Source organism: Salmo trutta, chromosome 1 (assembly GCF_901001165.1).
Source record: "Salmo trutta chromosome 1, fSalTru1.1, whole genome shotgun sequence".
In the NCBI taxonomy this organism is placed as follows: domain Eukaryota; kingdom Metazoa; phylum Chordata; class Actinopteri; order Salmoniformes; family Salmonidae; genus Salmo; species Salmo trutta.
This window is the reverse complement of record NC_042957.1, coordinates 45,237,319-45,242,999: the sequence shown is the minus strand read 5'-3', so window position 1 is coordinate 45,242,999 and position 5,681 is coordinate 45,237,319.

Sequence of the window (5,681 nt, the reverse complement as noted above, 5' to 3'; positions counted from 1 at the left end):
ATTGGGTCTGGTTGAAACTAAAGCCTCCATTGGTTGAAATGGAAGCCTCCACTGGTCCGTCTATGATGGCCACTATGACTGTTTTAATTACCAATACAATACAGCCCATCCCCCATGAGCCCACATGACGGCTGTACAATAAACAGAACACACGCGGCAATACGGTTGTGAGCTGTGTCCAATTTTGGCCAGAAATGTTTGAGGCTCGTTTACTGTGAGCACTCTGCTGCTGCGACGACGTGCACATGATTTCCATGACAATGCAGTGAACAGAGGATGAAAAACGACGTAACACTGACCCTCCTCAGCAAAACAGTTGGGTAGTGAGGTAATCCGTTGGGGAGGTCAAAGGGCAGCCGTGCTTGAAGCCTGGCACCTGAGCCCACAGCGCAGATGGAGACAGCAGAGGATGTTTGTAGGCGGAGCATAGGGTATCGGTTGCGATTATGTTGTAACCAATTGCAGTGGGCATCGACTTATGAAGCCATCTCCGTTTTTTTTATCCCCTAAAGCAAAAATATAAAACAGTTTTCATATATCACAGAAAATAATGATTACACTTATCCATATCACAATATATGGAAGTAGTGCCAAGCAGTTTGACCATGTGTACATTAATGATTTTAATTCCCTCTCAACAGAATAACCATCTCAACGTGTCGTAAGCAATGTAAAACTACGGTTGGGATTTTGTCGTGATGGAACTATATTGAGCAAAAATATAAATGCAACATGTAAAGTGTTGGTCCCATATTTCATGAGCTCAAATAAAAGATCCCAGAAATGTTCAATACTCACAAAAAGCTTATTTCTCTAAAATGTTCTGTACAAATTTGTTTACATCCCTGTTAGTGAGCATTTATCCTTTGCCAAGATAATCCATCCACCTGACAGGTGTGGAATACCAAGAAGCTGATTAAACAGCATGATCATTACACATTTGCACCTTGTGCTGGGGACAATAAAAGACCACTCTAAAATGTGCAGTTTTGTCACACAACACAATGCCACAGATATCTTAAGTTTTGAGGGAGCATGCAATCGGCATGCTGATTGCAGGAATGTTCACCAGAGCTGTTGCCATTTAATGTTCATTTCTCTACCATAAGCCACCTCCAACATCGTTTTAGAGAATTTGGCTGTACGTCCAACCGGCCTCACAACCGCAGACCATGTGTAACCACGCCAGCCCAGGACCTCCACACCTGACTTCTTCACCTGGGGGACCGTGTGAGACCAGCCACCCGGACAGCTGATGAAACTGAGGAGTAATTCCTGTCTGTTATAAAGCCCTTTTGTTGGGAAGAATAATTCTGATTGGCTGGTCCTGGCTCCCCAGTGGGTGGGCGTATTCCCTCCCAGGCCCACCCATGGCTGCCCAGTCATGTGAAATCCATAGATTAGGGCCTAATTAATTTATTTCAATTGACTGATTTCCTTATATGAACTGTAACTCTGTAAAATTGTTGAAATTGTTGCACGTCGCATTTATATTTTTGTTCAGCATAATTTCCCCAAAATGAATTGTTTTCCCATAATTATTTTGAAGGGAAACCAATTCAACTGCCACTGTATGTTGTTTCCTCCCATACCCCTACTCCAATTTAACCCTTTAACCTTCCATGAACTGACAGAGAATCTGCTAAGAGCCTCAGTAAACACTGCAGGTTCTCTCAGGCCTATAGCCACAGCCGTAGCAGCACAACATGGCCTGAGGTATTGGAAAAAGTGGGCCTGGCTGTCAAAATGGTTATCAGTTGCTTGTGTCAAAGGGCCTTCTTGGTAAGGGCTGAAGTCGCTAATAAATTGCAAGACGTTGGGAGGGAGGAGGGGAGTGGGCGGTGTACTGAATCACATGCAAGCTCTTTAAAGACCACAACAAGCTCCCTCCCTCCCTACCCCGAACACCTCCCCTCACCATCCCTACGCCGCAGACCATCAACAATATGCCTTGACTGTGGCAAGTGTAAAATCAATATACTCTTAACAGCCAACTGAAGCTTATTTCTCTGGGCACGGGCTGTGACAAATGAGAGCATGCTAATTGATTAGCGCTCTGAAACAGGGCAATCTCTCAGCAGGTTGATATTAAAACGCAGTGTGTCCGACTGGCCCGATGACCACCGGCATTGTGTTTGTAACACCACACAAACACAGAACAGGGACCCTGATCCCAACAGTGGACCATTCATCCACTGGGTGAATGAATGGATGCTTATTGTGCCCATTCACTGTGAATGAAAAAACCTGTAGACTACTCTGCCGATTCTACAGAAGGGTTATGATTGTCATTATGACTAAGTGCTAACTGCTAATGCGCCGCTGGTTTAATTAACTGGCTGAGTGAGGAAATGATATTAGAACCAACTCTCTAGGCTCTACACTATACCAAAGAGCACGAATCTGCTTCATCAGGCCTTTATAGGGAAGGTTGTAGATCTATAGATTTTAGATCAAGTTTCTTAACACTGTCACAAAGTGTCACAACTTCAAAATATAGACTTTCGGATATATCCATGATTCCACGCGTTTTCATGCAATGGCTTTATAGTGAGTGGGATTTGTCCAGACCTTGATGGACGATGGGGTGGACACTGACCAGCTTTGAGAGGTGGGATACGTGGAGGTTGGTGGGTGGTTGAGGGGGAGGGTAGGGGTCCAGGGTTCTCTCTTCCCCACTGACCATCTGCTGGTGGCGTGGCTTTAGACGTGTAAAATGGAAGAAAGGTGGTGCCACAGCTGCCTCTGACAAAGACAGTCATTAAGTTATAATATTCACAAAATATACAGTACATAACTGTCCAAAGACAAGCACTGAACTACCAGCAGTTTGTTACTACATTTATTCAGCAGAGGGAAAGGAGGGGATCTTCTAGCAGACAATGGCAGGCACACGTGTTACTGTGAAGCAAGGGGGGGGGGTAGTAGAAGGTTACCGTAGCTCCAACCAAAGCCCCCCCCCACACACACAAACTGCACACCTCCTCAGCATTCCTTCCAACAATAACACGGTAATAATGACCACCATCAGAGCAATCGATAGGTGCAGAGTCTGGAGACGGATGAGTCTTTTGAAATTCCCCCACCTCCTGACCACACCATTGTCTCCCAGTGTCAGTAGCATCACACTGGGCCCTGCATGGCGAGAGAGAGGAGAGGAGTGACCCTATAGCTGCTAGCTGTTTTAATAGGATTAAAGGGACGTAGTAGTAGGCGCGGCCTGTCGCCAGAGCACATTATTACACATTCAGCCTTTTCTGTGCTGCCTGCACGGGCGGACGGATGGAGAAAGATGGATGGCCCAGCTCACGTGGCAATTAATAATGTTTTTACAAGAGCGATGGAGCCGTGCAGTTACGGCCACAGAGGCACTCGACGGATCTGCAGGGCTATTGAAATGTGCAGGTGAATTGATAGGTCCATCAGATTTCCTATAGAAATCATTTGGATTAATTGAATGCGTGAAAGGGTGGGGGGGAGGTGGAGGAGGGGACCACCTGATTTATAGGCCCTGTTCAGGGCGAGGAAGGAAAATGGCCGCCCAACAGCTAGATATCTGACAGGATCAGTGACAGGAGAGTACTGATGGGGGAAGGAAGTAGACTGTAGTGGCTATGTCATGTAGGCTGATAAAGAAGCCATCCCCATAGTTCAGACAATGGGTGTGCTGTAAACCCAACCAAGCAGTCAGTCACTCAAAGAGCATTTGTGTGGCTGAAACAGCACTGACGTAAAGCAGTCCATCCATAGCAGGCCCACCCATTGAGCAGCCACTACCCACCATCCAATGGTTCCAGCTGGGGCCATGGCCAACTCACAGAAGAAACAGCTGGTGCAGGCTACACTCACACCACCTGCACCCGTGGGGTGTTAATGTGTTACTATGATACTGAACATTTATTTAATACATTTTATTTGACCTTAATTTAACTAGGCAAGTCAGTTAAGAACAAATTCTTATTTACAATGAAGGCCTACCATGAAAAACTCCACTCTCTGCTAGCTGTTGTGTCCAAACTTATCTCTCCAAACATTCTGGGTGAACCAAGATTATGTTTAAACTACCAAACTACCGTGCTCTATGGGGATATAGCAGGAGAGCGCCCATCTGCCCCCATTCTCTGATCAAATGTCACAACTCACATCCATATACAGTAAGTAGGCTTACTAGGTCTTAGGAAGGAAAAGGTGAGACTGATCCAGGGAGCATAATGTGCACGGTGGACTGAATGATAGTACTTATCTTGATTTTTAGGTTAATCATGGTCTTCAGTCTGGTTAACCAGGGCTGGGGTCAATTCAAATTGAAGGCAGTTAATTCAGGAAGTAAACTTGAAAAACAATAAAAATTAAAATTAAAAAAATGGCATCTATTTTCAATGACTTCTCAATAAACTGAGAAGTAGAAGCTATTCATTTCAATTATTTTTTTCATTTTTTCATTTTAAATTAAAATGACTTCCTGTATTGACTGCATTCAGTTCAAAATTGACCCCAGTCCTCTGGTCAACAGTAAGATGATGAATCAGGTCTGGAACGAAAGTCTGCACACCCAGTAGGGCCTGTAGCGTTCTGTGACCAGTTGAATAGATAGACTCATAGAGAATATAGAAATTGATCTGATGCATTAGCCTACACCTTAGCGACAGATTGTTACACCGGACAATGTAATTAGTCCCCAGTATTCTAGAATGTCCATAGTAACCAATACTACGAGCTTTCTAGTTGGTGGACAGCGCATGTAAAAAAAAAAGCTATTTGGCGCCTCAATCAAAAGCCCATAAAGCTTAGCCAATCAAAAGACGACGTTCCTTCGGTCTCGAGGGTCATCCCAGCGGACCTGTGAAGAAGAATGATTCGGGCCAGACATGATAAAAGTAAGAAAATATTTCATATTAAACGCTAACGACAGACAGTAAATAATGACTAGCTAGAATGGGCTTAAGTTGAAGTTGGTCCACAGTGGCACAGTTTGATGTGCGCCTTGAAATGAGAAACGTTATGTATGCTAGCTACTGTCTACTGTAGGCTAGCTACAGAGTTGTGCCCTCACGTTTCCCTCCATTTCCCCCATGACAGTTTGTCTGTAACTTAGTTAGTCAGAACTTCAAAGATGAGCTAGCTATGTCATGCATTTTATGGTCGTAGAGTAGCTTACTGATATGAGTAGGCTATGGTTCTGAGTAGGCTATGGTTCTGACAATCTGACATAATCGTTCTGTCTTTTTGGGACAGAGTAGGCGTACACTTGACACATGTACTATAATTCTGTTTTGCCCCATAGCTGTTCCACCATGAGAAGGGAAGGATGGTAAGAGAACAGTACCTGACCAGTGGTCAAATTTGCGCAGTGTTGATAGATTGCTAGCTAGGCTATCAGTTACACACACACATTTTTCCACATCTCAGCTTGTGCTTTTAGTCTGAGAGCTGTTGTTACCTTAACTGGGTTCAAACATACCATCTATCGAACCAGAGGAATAAGGACCAGACAACTCAGGTGGTTATGTTGCTATGGTAGCCAGCCAGGTTGGGTGTGTCCCAGTCTACCCATAGTGTCTCAGCTCCCATCCACCTGCATGGCGGCCAGTTACCTACCTGAGACTTTTATAGTAACCCTTTTGGTTAACCTCAGTGCTTTGATGAGCCCACACTCATAATCTGAGCTATTTAATGTCTGC